We start from the raw sequence: 14490 nt of genomic DNA on the forward strand, positions 1-14490 counted from the left end.
ATTTGATGAGAATGTCGATAACGAAATTACAAAATCTCTTGAAGAATCTTTTAGAGTTGATTACTTCTTATATATAGTAGACCAAGCCATTTCTTCATTTCAAAATAGATTTGAACAATTTGAAATATATGAAAGTATTTTTGATTTTTTATTTAATGAAAAAAAATTGCGATCATTAGATGACAAGAATTTAAAAAAATATTGTCTTAATCTTGAATGTTCTTTAAAATATAATACTCACTCTGATATTGACGGTATAGACTTATATTCCGAATTAAAAGTTTTGAGGGAAATCATACAAGTAGAAGATAATACTCTAATCGAGATACTCAATCAAATAAAGCGACTTGATTCTTTTCCAAATGCTTATATTGCTTATAGAATAATGTTAACAATTCCTGTAACAGTCGCTTCAGCGAAAAAAGCTTTTCAAAATTAAAAATTATAAAATCTTATTTAAGATCAATAATGTCTCAAGAAAGATTAAGTAGATTGACTATATTATCTATTGAAAAAGAATTTTTAGAAGAAATCAATTATAAAAAAATTATTAACGACTTTGCATCTAAAAAGGCTAGAAAAATAGATTTTAAATAAAAAATATAAAATTTTAATTTTAATTTAAGGCCTCCGATTTTAATTTGGCCTTAGGCCCCCAATATGCTTGCCCCTGACTGGAAGGCCTCCTTCTTGGCCTGAGTTTGGCTAAAAATATGAATTTCTTTCCTCTTACTGTTGAGACTGATTCAATAGAAATCCTCCACCTACTTCAAACCCATCTCTGCCCTTTACTGATATAATCTTAAGTTGCAAGTTAATGTTGAAGAGCATGGGGAATCCAGTGGTACAACACAGTTTCCGTGAAGCAAACCAAGTTGCCGGTGTTTTGTCAAGATTGAGTTCATATCTACCACACCCGGACAATGATCACATTTTGTTATCTCCACCAGTTGAAGTTGCTGCTCAGCTACAACGGGATGCTAATGAAGTCTATATAGTAGAAGTATTAGTTGGTCTATGTTTAATATGCTGTTATGTTTTCGGAATGAAGTTCTTAGTACTAGTCTATATGTCCCTATGAATGCTAAGCCTAGTATAAGTAGTTTGGTTTGTAATAACTTAAATACTTTTAACACTGCTACAAGCAATGCTTCTCTTTGTAATCCCTCGTAGTTTATATATACATACATACATATATATATATATATATATCCACCTTTACTGGAAAAAAATATCATTTATATGAAACAACTCATTTTCCTAATTTGACACTGAGAGATAAATTTAATTATATATATATATATATATGTATGTATATATATATATATCCACCTTTACCGGAAAAAAATATCATTTATATGAAACAACTCATTTTCCTAATTTGACACTGAGAGATAAATTTAATTAATTGCATGTTCACATTCAAGTTAGCAAACTTTAAGGGGTCGTTTGGTTGGAAAATAAGTTATACTGAGATTTAGTTATATTAAGATTAGTTATTCTAATATTATTTTTTGTGGTTGTTTGGTTTGTGGTACTAAAATAATATGTTTTGCATTCTTTCTAAGAATAAATAGTTTGTTTACAAAAATACCCTTCACCTTATTTAGCTTAATTATTTTTCTTTATATTAAACCATACAAAAGAAATTAAAAAGTTATCATTTTTTTTTTTTTAAATTTAGTAGTTCTTTTTCCTAAAAACACATGTTAAGAAATTTATGTTGATATTTCTTAAACATTTATAAAGCTTTAATATTCCATGTTAAATTACTTATTTTGTCCTAAATTCTTGTAACAATCTAAAAAATTGATGAAATGTGTGAAATTTGTGATTTTATGTGATTTGACTATTTTATCCTTCTCTATAGTTGTATTATGGTATTTATGGGGTGTGGGAGTGATTGGCATAGTTTCTGATGTATTTTGGCACCATTTATGCGATATTGTGATTTTTGATTGTTTCGAGAGTCTTATTTTAGACTTATGGGGAATCTTTTGATCCGTGTGTTGGATGAATGAATGAACTGCGCCAGCAGCTCTGACATATCCATTTTGGGCTAGGTAGACCTTTGGTTCGGGTCTCAGTACACCCGAGCTCATTTCGACCTATTGACCAAAAAGTTAGAAAATTGAAAATATAGGTGTGGGACCCACATTTGGTCGAAACGACCTCAAATGGAAAATCCGACTTTGCCAGCAGATTTGAAATTTTGATTTTAGGGAGGGAACATATTTGGTGTGATTTTAGGGCTTTTAAATCTCATTTTGACCCTTATTTTGGAAAATTGTGATTTCAGATTTCGGGGGTCAACTTAAAAATCTTACTTCACCAACACGTACAGAACATTGAATTTACTGTGGTTGCATAGATCGTTTGCATATATCCGACTCCGAATGGATATCGGGCACCCCGTTGAAGTCTGAATTGGACTTAAAATGAAAAATTTGGTGCATAGCAGATATTTTTTTTGCTATAAAAATAATTTTTCGTCTTTTTAGCCCATTTTGTTCATTTTTCATCTTGTCTCTTGGGAGTTAAACTCTAAAATAGCGTGGGAGCTTAAAAGTAAAGTTTGTGGGAGCTTGAGAAGCTATATTAACACATATTTCTTAGTTTTATTATGGATTTAAGATAAGAATTCACCCTTTTCTTGATAATTTCTTGATTAATATCTCAAAATCTCAAAAATCTTAGGGATTGATTCTTAATCCTAATTTCACTCTTTTTCACTTGAATAATATTTTATCTTATAATTGCTATTTTTCATCAATTTAACCTTCAAAACAACTCTGATTCTTGATTTTAACTCGAATTTCAAAAAATTTACCCGGTAAAGCTTAAAAATGGTTTTTCTTCAATTTGAACCTCGATTTGAATTGAATTTTCAGTTGTATATTCCTAAAAATATGAAAAACATATTTTTGAAGTAAAATTTTGATTTTGTCTTTTTTTTTTTTCGAAAACCCATTCCGGGGGTTGGTTTTGACCCCGAACCAAAAGTAGTTAATATGGATGTTCTTGTTTTTTTTTTTGACACGTAATTCCATATTTGATGTTTGTAGTGGAGTTCGAGATTATTCGTGAAAAAAATAAGATCGTGGGTTCGAAGTGTAGCGGGTCGATTATGGGTTTTGAGGTAGGTTATGGCTTTTAACCCTTTCAGATTGAGTTGGGTAGTAAATCATGGTACAAAATGCATGTCAAGGGTAGGAACTAATCGTAAAAAATGGATATCTATATGTTTTTCCCGTGCGGGGGCCTATATGTGATGTAATTATCAAAAATGAGATATTATCTGATGTGTGTGACTGTGTGGGGTCCTATGTTATATTGATATCCTTGAATACATGTGAATAATTAGATTGTGTTGTTGAAATATCCAATGTGGAGCCATTAGTGTATTGTGATACATTCATACTTGTTGGTATATGAGACATGTGAAAATTCATGGATGAAACAAAAATAATGAGTGGATATTGTCTCACATGATTGTGAAAATATATCATTGTGGTTGGTTGTGGAAAGATATGATGTGGATGATTGTGGAAATACTCATTGTGATTGGTTGTGAGTATTACATCTCATATCATACTCATTCATGAAATATTGATACCACCATGGCAACACCTGAGTAACACTGGCAACACCTTTTTAAAATCCTTCCCGATGGATATGCTGGGAAGGAGATATTGTAACACCTTATAAAATCCTTTCCAAGAGATGTACCAAAAAGAAGATATGAGATATATGGATTGTATACGGATTGACGAACCCTCATGGGTCCCGCATTGCGAGGCTTTCCTCCGTAGGTATATATGGGGATTGTGAGACGATCCCGGAGGTTGTGCAACAACCTCGTGCATCATTATCATCATATATATTGCACTTACTTTATTATGTTTATATTGTGTTGTATTTCCATATTGACTTGCTATTTATGTAATTATCTTATCTACTTTTACTTGTATTTGATGATTTTGTATATGCATGTTCCCCCTTGTTCTACTGATATATGATATGATGCATACTTGTGTTCTATATGGTTGTGATATTGCAATATATGTGATATATTAGAATTGTTAGTGCAAGTGGCGTGGGCTACCGTAGTGAGACATTTTCTGATTGCAGGTGACGTGCTCTTAATGTATATTTTGTATGCTTTATTTACTACTTTCCTTGGTCGGCCTATGATACCTACTGAGTACAAGTGGACCATACTTATACCTATTATACCCTTTCGGTACATCTCCTAGCTCAAGTGTGCCTCAGCTTGCTTGACTAAGGCAATTGTTGGAGCTTCCAAGGTAACGGTTGGACATTCATGTGTTTGGAGTTCACCTCTATCTTTCTATAGTAGTTATGTCTTTATCAGTATTTGGAGACAAATATTATTTCTTTGTGGTTATTTTTCTGATGTATTTGACTCCTGGATTGTATTAGTAGTTCTAACATTATTGACACCTGGTTTTAGGTATGATCAATATTTTGGATAGTCCTTTCCGCATTATTATGATTACTTGTCTGGTTCGGTTTTATTCTAGAAGTCTTACCTTGGGATATTTCTATCTTGTCCTCTTTTTGTATTAGTTTGGGTGATAGGCTTACTTGTTAAGGTACGCCGCGACAAGTACCATCATGACCCTCATTTTTGGGTCGTGATAACTTGGTATCAGAGCCGCCAAATTTCATTTGTCTCAAAATATAAGAACACGATGGGAATTTGGGGTCAACTGGCCAAAATTACATTTCTTCCTTTGGGCCATATTTTGCTCTCGCGCGATTGCAGAAGCTTGATCGCGATCGCAGTGACATCGTGATCGTAGCTGGTTGACTAGCTTGACTCACCGTGATCGCGGGCTAATGCTCGTGATCGCGATAACTACGGGGCTAGATCCTGATCCTGCTTCAACTTGTCCAGTTCTTGCACTTTAATTTTCTTTTTGATCCTTTTTAGCTCAAGTTTGCTTCTTTTCTTCTCAGCACTTGTACACCTGCAAAATATGGAAATTAGTACATTTAATAGCAAAGTTATCTCATTTAGACATCTAAATCATAGTAGTGTTCACGAAAGTGGACTAAAAATGAGTGGTAAATTCCCCACTCATCAATTGGTTGTGAGCATTATATCTTATATCATACTTATTCATGAAACATTGGTACCAGCGTGATAACATCTTTTTAAGACCCTCTCCGAGGGATGTACCGTGGAGAAGATATTGTAATACCATATAAAACCCCTTTCGAGGGATATGTCGGAAAGAAGATATGAGATATGTGGATTATATACGGATTGACGAACCCCACATAGGTCCTGCGTTGGGAGGCTTTCCTCTGTAGGTGTATACAGAGATTGTGCAATGATTTCGGAGGTTGTACGATGACCTCGTGCATCATCATCATCATCATATACATTACATTTACTTTATTATGTTTATATTGTGTTGTATTGCCATATTGACTTGCCATTTATGTAATTGTTTTATCTTCTTTTACTTGTATTTGATAATCTTATATATGCATGTTTCCCTTGTTCTACTTTATATGATATGATGCATACTTGTGTTTTATCTGGTTGTGATGTTGTAATATATGTGATATTAGAACTGTTAGTGCAAGCGGTGTAGCTACCGTGGTGGGATATTTTCTAATTGCATGTGACGTGCCCTTAGTGTATATTTTGTATGCTTTATTTACTACTTTGCTTGATCGTCCTATGATACCTACTGAGTACAAGTGAACTGTACTTATGCTTACTATACCCTTTCGGTGCAGGTCCTAGCTCGAGTGTGCCTTATCTTGCTTGACTCGAGCGATTGTTGGAGCTTCTAAGGTAGCGGTTAGACATTCATGAGTCTGGAGTTCACCTCTATCTTCCTATAGTAGTTATATCTTTATTAGTATCTGGAGACAGATATTATTCCTTTGTGGTTATTTTTCTAATGTATTTGACTCCTAGATTGTATTAGTAGTTCTTACATTATTGACACCTAATTTTGGGCATGATCGATATTTTGGATAGTCCTTTTTGCATTGTTATGATTACTTGTATGGTTCGATTTCGTTCTAGAAGCCTTACCTTGGGTTAGTTCTGTCTTTTCCTCTTTTTGTATCAGTTTGGGGGATAGACTTTCTTGTCAAGGTACGCTGCGACAAGTGCTATCATGACCCTCATTTTTGGGTCATGACAATTCTGTAAAATATTGATAATCTTTTTTTGTTAAAAAAATTCATCATCAAAAAATGTGGAAAAGAATTACTCTCATTTTTCATTATTTAGTATCATTAATATTTGGAGAGTTAAATTGTATTTAAAAAAAAAATTAAATTTTCAAACATTTTTAGTTATATATAAAAAATAATTTTTTATTTAATAATCAAGCATGTACTAAGTTAGAGAGGGAATGTCAAGATACTTTAATTACTTGTCCATGATAAATTTGAAGTAAGAGTAATAAACATTTCGATAAAATTAAAGATAATAAACCCTTGGATCAATTTTGAATTTGATTGTATAAATAGTTTTTATAATGTCACTATCATTTTTTCACGAATCCTCACTTTTATAGCATTTAATAGCCCATATAATTTTTCAAATTTATCAATTGTAGAGTAATTAAAATTTAATTAGGGATAAAATTGACAAAAAAATCGATGTGAGGACTGTCAAAATCTCACATTCTTTCTTATATATAGTAGGAAAGTATGTATATATATATATATATGTATGTATATATATATACCACCAAGGTAAATTATTTTGGGATTATTTATACCACCCAAAGGATGGAATAACTTATCACGGTACTATTTGTTAATTCCAAAATAAGTTATTCCAAAATTGACAACCAAACAAGGCATCAAAATTTTTTTTTAAGACTATTATTTTATTTTAAAATTATATATTTTAATACCTTATACCAAACTACCCTAAAATAATGATTAGGCTAACGGGCAGGTTGATATTTATTTAACACTTTGATAATGAAGATTATTTCAAATATTGTACTTGAAGGGGAGGCGCAAAAAGGTGTTGGGGAATAGGGACAAAAGCAGAAGTGGTTGAGAGCTAGGATTATTTCCAGAGCAAGAACATCTTTAAATTAAACAAGCAGAAATATCTACATATTTTGTTATTGCAGAAAAAAAATACAGTATCTTTCAACAAATTACCTAGAATTAAATTAGGGTGTGTTTGGTACGAAGGAAAATGTTTCTGATGGAAAAAATATTTTCCTATAAATAAGTTGATTTCTTACTTATTTTTTTATGTTTGGTTTGAGTTAATTTTTTTTTTCGGAAAAGGTTTTCTAGTATTTGGTTGGTGAATGAAAAAAATATTTTTCAAAAAAAAATTTTTAGTGTTTATTAAAGAGTAAAAATACATTTTAGAAAAATAATTTTTGACTCTGAAAAATATTTTTTTAGTGTTTGTTCGATATGAAGGAGGAAAAATATTTTCAAGAAAAATAAGTTATTTTTTACTTATAATCTTGTGCTAATTATGAAAATTGGGTAAGTATACGTTTTCTAAAAGTATTTGTATATATTTAACAAAAACAATAAGAACGAATAGAATAAGAAGGGTGAGATAAGAAATTTATTTTTTTAAAAAACATAAATTAAATTTTATTTTTTTTGGGGGGAGGGATGGTAGATGGGGGTTGGGGTTGTCAAAATAGGTAGTAGGGTGGGGTAAGAATTTTTTTTATTTCTTTTGAAAATAAATTATTTTTTTTTGCAGGGGGTGGCTAGTAGGTGGTGGGGTCGGGGTAGGGGAGAGAGGATGGGGTGATAAGAAAATTAAAAAATTTTAAAAATAAATTTAAAAAATTTATTTTTTTTGGGGGGAGGGGGGGGGGGAGGAGAGGAGGGAGGTTGGTAGGGGTGGGGGTAAGAAAAAAGTTTGATTGTTTTTTTTCAAAATTAAATACTTTTTATTGAGAGAGTAGGAGTCTGAGTTTTGGGGTAGAGGATGATGTAAGAAAAAATTAAAATATTTTTTTTGAATGGGGTTGTAGGGGGTAGGGATAGGGGAGTGAGAGTGGGGGGTAAGAAAAAAATTAAATTTTTTTTTAAAAAATAAATTTTAAAAATTTAATTTAATTGAAGGGGAGGGGGAGGGAGTTGATAGGGGTAGGGGTCGTATAGGGGGAGTAAGAGAAAAGTTTGAATTTTTTTAAAATTAAATAGTGTTTTTGGAGGGGGGAGGGTTGGGTAGGGGTTTGGATTTTGGGTAGGGGATGTGGTAAGAAAATAATTTAAAATATTTTTTTTGGATGAGGGTGGTAGAGGGTGGGGTGGTGTAGGGGATTGGGGATTGGAGAAGAGTGAGTTATTTTGAGAGTTGTATGAATATTTCAACATAATAATGAGGTTGAACGAGAGTTTTGAAAAATATTGTTCTTACTTTTTGAAGGGAAGTCATTTTTCTTAAATTTGAGGAAAATAAGTTAGTTTGAAAAATATTTTTCAAAATATTTAACCAATCAAACATGATAAAATTAAAAAATATTTTTCAAACAATATTTTCCTTCATACCAAACACACTCTTAATGACTCAAATTTATTTGGAGCTCTTACAACTTTATTGTTTTAAAACTATCCTCCTCCTGGTAAACGGAGAGAGATTTATCTCATTATATTAATGTGAAGAACCAAAAATATGTTACTCCCATGAACTTAATTATATTATTGCCATACAGACTGAAACGTGTAACAGAGACAACTAATTACTTTTTCTAATATATAGAAGAGCCTCTCAAATTTATTAGGAGCTCTTACAACTTTATTATTTTAAAACTATCCTACACCTAGTAAACGGAGAGAGATTTATCTCATTATATTAATGTGAAGGACAAAAATTTGTCACTCCCATGAACTTAATTATATTATTGCCATTCAGACTGAAACGTGTAACAGAGTCAACTAATTACTTTTTCTACTGTATAAAAGAGCCTTGAAGCAGGTGAAGATGGTTATGCCTGCTTCTAAGGGCAATTTAGTCTTTCACTAAAAGTGTACTGTCATCAAAAGTAGCCACTCCTGATGACACATATCATTTTTGTTGCTACCGTTTTTCTTCTTCTCTGTTTGTCCATATCTTTTTCATATTCATTTGCTTCGACTATTTCCAAAAGCTACAAGTGAATTTTCTGAAATTGTTAGAGCTAGAAATTCTTGAATGTGAAATTGGGTTTTGGCTGGCTATTTTTAAGCTTCATTTGCTCTATTCAAGGTAATTTTATGGTTCAGATAAAACCACAATTGAAAAACCTAAATCAATTGAAGTCAGTAGCTATTTAGAATCCTGTAAATTGTTCATTTCTTGGTGCTTTGAGTTATTGGTTTGTGTGAGTCTTTTGCATCTGTGGTTTAAGAGAAAAATTTGAGTATAATCTCTCAACTGTGTTAACTTTTTATGTACAATTTACCGAAAAACTAAGTCTCGAAATTTTGCTACTCATATTTGAAAATAGATATCGGTAATTCTCTGTGTGATTTAGAAATTTATTGTCTGGTTGAACTTTTGCCCTTTAGGTGTTTGTGGAAATTCTCCAACGAAGCAGCCTACTCTCCGAAGATTAATTTTTTTTTGAGGTTTTAAGAACTTTTATTTAAGTAAATTCCAAAAGTGACTCTTAATTTGAGGTTATATTTTTCTTAATTTGACTCTAATAGATGTTTCTTGTGATCTTGAAGTAGATGTTAATAGTGAAGAAATCTTTATGGTAGATAAGGTAAATTTTCTTTTCTTTTTCTATCTTTTTTATTTTAGTTTTTGGTTTTTCTCTTTTGTCTTTGTAAATAACAACAAATAATTTGTTAATTTTTACTCCCTCTTTCATTTTTGTTTCTTTGTCCAGATTGTTGTTTTCTCAATTAATGTTATTCTGTTTCTTTTTCTAATTCTCTAATCTTAGCTCTCTTCTTTTATCCTCTTTCTTGTCCAAGTTTTATATGCAAAATTGTTTCTTTTCCTTTCATAATAGTGTTGAACGGAAGCCTCGGAGTAATTAATAAAGTTGTCATGATCAAGAGGTAATAATAGGTTTCAATCATGGAGAAAAGGTTAAGAAGTTTCTGGAAGCAGCTTATTTTGGGGATGTTGAGCTATTCAAGAGTAAGTTTTAGGTTTCCCAAATCGTAACATTGCATGCAATAGGCTCTTGTGGTTCGGCCTTTCCTTGCAGTAACCCGGGGTTTCCGTTTATGCGATATGGTAATTTGATGATTGTGAAAAAGAATTGCCAAAGAAAGTGGATAATGGGAAAGGGTTGGCTGCTACGGTGGCGGATGTGAAGGATGCTAACAAAAGAGGGGCATTGATTTTTGCCACTAGGGAATGCAAGACTGACCTGTGCAAGTACTCAGTGAAAGAGTTGAAGATTGATGTCAATGAAAAAGATGAGAAAGGTATTTTCTAAACTAATAAAATTTGTCTTCGTTCATCATTATTGCTTTGAAGAAATTGGCTCATAGAGCTTCGGTACTGATTGAAACTTAGGGGTTTCTATCTACTTTACCTCTTTAAAGTTAGAGGGTAGCATGCCAACAACGACAAACCCATTGTAGTATCAAAAGTAGTAGAATGTTCACAGACTCGACCTTTATCTCGAGGAGGTAGAGAGACTGTTTTTGAAAGAGAAACATGTCATGCCTACTATATTGTTTTTTAATAATTGGTGGGTTGGATTTCTTTTAATAGTATGTATATATTTTGTATCGAAAACTGTCTTTTTATATGAGAAGATTTTGATTTCTACTTTCGATATAAAAGGTAGAATGCTCTTATTGCTTGGACTCTTCAGTCTTCACTTTTGGTGCTGCACCTGTATCGACACGATGTTGGTGTACGATCCGTACTAGATTTGGTCAATTAGTTTTGGATACTTTGACACAATATCAACGGATAAATTCGTGATAGATATGTAATCAAAACAAAAGCTAATGTGAAATTAAAGAAATGGAATATCTTGTATATGTTTCAAATAGATCGAAGTATAGTATTACTTTGTGGTAACACATGGACGTTGATCAATTTTCGAAAATTTGTTTTGCAAACTTCAACAATAATATACCCAATGTATTCCTACAAAGTAGGGTCTAAGGAGAGTAAAATGTACGTAGTTCTTCTTTAGTTTTCATTTTTAGTCATTGAAAATAGCTCATATCTTGCAGATTACACAGTGAAACTTTTTGTGGAACACGAAACTACTGCACGATTGAGGGATTCTCAATTCATTTTCCCCCAAAGACCATGTATTGGTATTTTACTAGCACTTTGTTATTGCTTACTTCAATTACCTTGCTCCTAGGACGTATAAATTTGTTGGCTGTATAGAAGATTCATCATTTCTTGAAGTCTTGTTATTGACATTTGGCTTTGATGATGAATTTGTGTAAAACATATATCTATTTTCCATGTACCAAGGACATACATTCAGGAAAAGGACCAGATATCTATTTTTCCTATTTTTCTTTGAACTTGTAAAAACAAGGGAAGATGGATATCCTAAATACAAGTTAGTTTTTCACATGCTTTTACTTCACCAGTGGATTGACGAAGTCGATAAGTTAATAATCCTTATTTGTTGCAAAAGGTGATGCTTTTGTCAAACTCTAATGGAATTCTAATTGCAATATACAAACTTGATGGTTACAAATCATAGCCAGGTCATTATTATTGGGCCCGCGCGGGCTTCTATATCTAGTTATAATATAAGAGCAAATGTTGAGGAGCTTGTGTAGCACTGCCTGCTTCATTTACTTCAATCATAATTTTATTGTATCACTCTTAATAAATTATTATGATCGTTTTACTTACTCTATATTGAATGTTGAGGAGCTTGGGGTCGTGTTGTCAGCTTCAGCTTCTTCAATTGTGATTTTACTATATATATCACTCCTAATTAATTATTACTCTAAGTATTAAGAAATTTATAATATTTAATTAAAAAAGTAAAATAGACACTTCTGACATGTCTGCTTTAGCTGCTTCAATCGTAATTTTACTATATCACACCTAATAAATTATTATAAGTCATTTAAGTATTAAAAAATTATTTAATAAAAAGATAAAATAGACATAAAATGATAAATTAATTATTGATGTTTTAAATTAATTTGATGTCTTATATAAGGCTTACTTAAATTTTTTATAAGTATTTCTTATAGTAATTTTGTTATATTACTTCTAATTAGTTATTATATGTCATTTAAGACATGTCTGTTTCATTGTTTCAATCGTGATTTTACTATAATAGTTATTATGATCATATATAATAGAAGATTGAATGGGGAAGATCTTAAGGTCGGCATGTCGTGTTGCCTGCTTCAGGCACTACTTCAATCGTAATTTTAGTGTATTACCCCTAATTAATTATTATAAGTCATTTAAGAATTACAAAAATTAATAATATTTAATAAAAAATAAAATAGACATTTTGGACATGTCTGTTTCAACTGCTTCAACCATAATTTTAATATATAACCCCTAATTAAAATTAATAATATTTTATAAAAAGGTAAAACTGACATAAAATGATAAATTAACTCTTGATATTTTAAATTAACTTGACGTCTTATATGAGACATTCTTAAATTTTTTTCCACAAGTATTTGTTATAGTAATTTTAATAATCACTTCTAATTAGTTATATAAGTCATTTAAGACATGTATGCTCCGCTGCTTCAATTGTGATTTTACTATATCATCCCTAATTAATTATTATGGCCACCTAAGCATTAAAAATTAACACTATTTCATAAAAAAATAAAATAAATACAAAATAATATGTTTACATAGAAAATTTAGTTGACTATCATAATTATGTTAGTGTCATATAAATTGAGATGGGACAGATGTAATGACCCTTCAGATCATTATCCGTAATTTTGTCTATTTCCACCGATAGAGCTTCTCTATAGTCGCTCCAAGTCATTAGTGACTTGCGGGGATCGATAGTTTGGTTACCTGGTGGTTCGTTTGGTTCCTCGAACCACTTTCTCAATTGAAAGTCTTCATTGGTCCTAATTGACCACTAAGCAAAAACTTTAGTAAAATAGCCTCGTATGCAATATTCAACTTCACTAACGCATCAGGAGCGTCGAAAACTATGGTGTTGCATATCATATTTGTTCGAAACGAACCCCAGATGTATCTCGAGGCATTGATCGAAGCTCGAAACGAAGTTCCAAGCTTCAACCATGCTTAGTGTTGATTGAGATGTCGCAATCGCAATGGTCAAGGTGTGACCACGATGCCGTGATTATGGCTAGGCAAAGGGCACTACCGCACTACCCGAGGCCTGAGCAAAGCCTATTTAAGTGTTGTTTTGGATGAGATTTTGGTCTTTTGTGCCTCCTTCTTAAACCTTAAACCCTAATGAAGTGTAAAACCTTCTAAGTTAGTTTTGTGGGTTGAATTGGAGCTTAAACAACTTGTGAAATTGAATCTTGCTACAATCTAAGGTAGAATCTCTTCTTGTTTAGTATTGATTTCATGATTTCTTGACTCAAAACCCCTAAATTATTGAGGCTCAAGTATAACGCCAAATTTGATTGATTGACTCAAATTGCTTGAAAATTATGACTCCCTAAAGGTAGTTGAACAATGGGTTGATTTTGGAAACTCATTTTCCAAATGTGAAACCCACTTGGGGTTTTGGTGTTATCTTGAACCCATGGCACAATGGTGCTATATGGGTATTGTTAATCTTGTTGTAATGCTTAGATTGTATTGTTGATAGCTTTGCTCATGGAGGAAGGAGCTTCAACAAAAGGAAAGAAAAAACTTGTTGGTTCGTGAGTTGCTTGGACTCAAGGTAGGTTAGGCTTACTTGTAGTTAGATTGAGCTTGATTGTAGTATAATTGTTGATATCTTGTGAGATTAGGTGGGGTTTAGATAATTAATTGTTGAATGGTGAAAATTAGGATTAGTTGGTTCTTATAGGTTATTGAATTTGCAAAGTGATATGCTTGGCCCTTAGCCTATAACCCTGGATAGTCTACTTGTAGTTTCATGAATAGTATGATAATACTCTAGTTACTCTAATATACGAGAATGGTGTTGCTCCCTAACCCTAGGATTATGTTGACGTGGCTAGTACTTAGTTAGAAAATGAACTTGGTGTTGGATTAACTTAGGAGAAATACTTGAAGAAGGTTTCCTGACAGGCTTAGCAAGGATTGATAAACCCTTATGATGTGATTTAGATAACTTAGCCTAATCAGGGTAGATGTTAGTCTTGTGATGGTGGACTTTGGCATTCTTGGAATATAGGAGTGGGACTTGACCCACTTTAAGCTTAAACTATGAAATTCCTTAGAGACCTAGATGCTAGGTGAGTATCTAAATTATGTCGTGGAGATTATTGATGGTTAAACCCCGATTGTTGGATTATATATGTGTTCGATGGTTGGTTAATATGTATACTTGATGGATTATCTTGTAGTCATGATATGGATAGCCCTTGGAAAGTGATGAT

The 14490-nt window shown here is 32.1% G+C and overlaps 1 long non-coding RNA gene across 4 annotated transcripts; it reads left to right on the forward strand.

The window, feature by feature from the left end:
* Window positions 1–8776: 8776 nt before the first annotated feature.
* On the forward strand, window positions 8777–11537 carry LOC107853480. 4 transcript variants are annotated; one of them, XR_007057037.1, is made up of 3 exons: window positions 8839–9238; window positions 9541–10416; window positions 11182–11537. It is a non-coding gene; the product is annotated as an uncharacterized LOC107853480 (long non-coding RNA). The 4 variants fall into 4 exon arrangements; XR_007057039.1 differs by having other exon boundaries at window positions 8851–9600; window positions 9703–10416; XR_001669775.2 differs by having other exon boundaries at window positions 8886–9740; window positions 9993–10416.
* Window positions 11538–14490: the final 2953 nt, after the last annotated feature.

Source organism: Capsicum annuum, chromosome 6 (assembly GCF_002878395.1).
Source record: "Capsicum annuum cultivar UCD-10X-F1 chromosome 6, UCD10Xv1.1, whole genome shotgun sequence".
In the NCBI taxonomy this organism is placed as follows: Eukaryota; Viridiplantae; Streptophyta; class Magnoliopsida; order Solanales; family Solanaceae; genus Capsicum; species Capsicum annuum.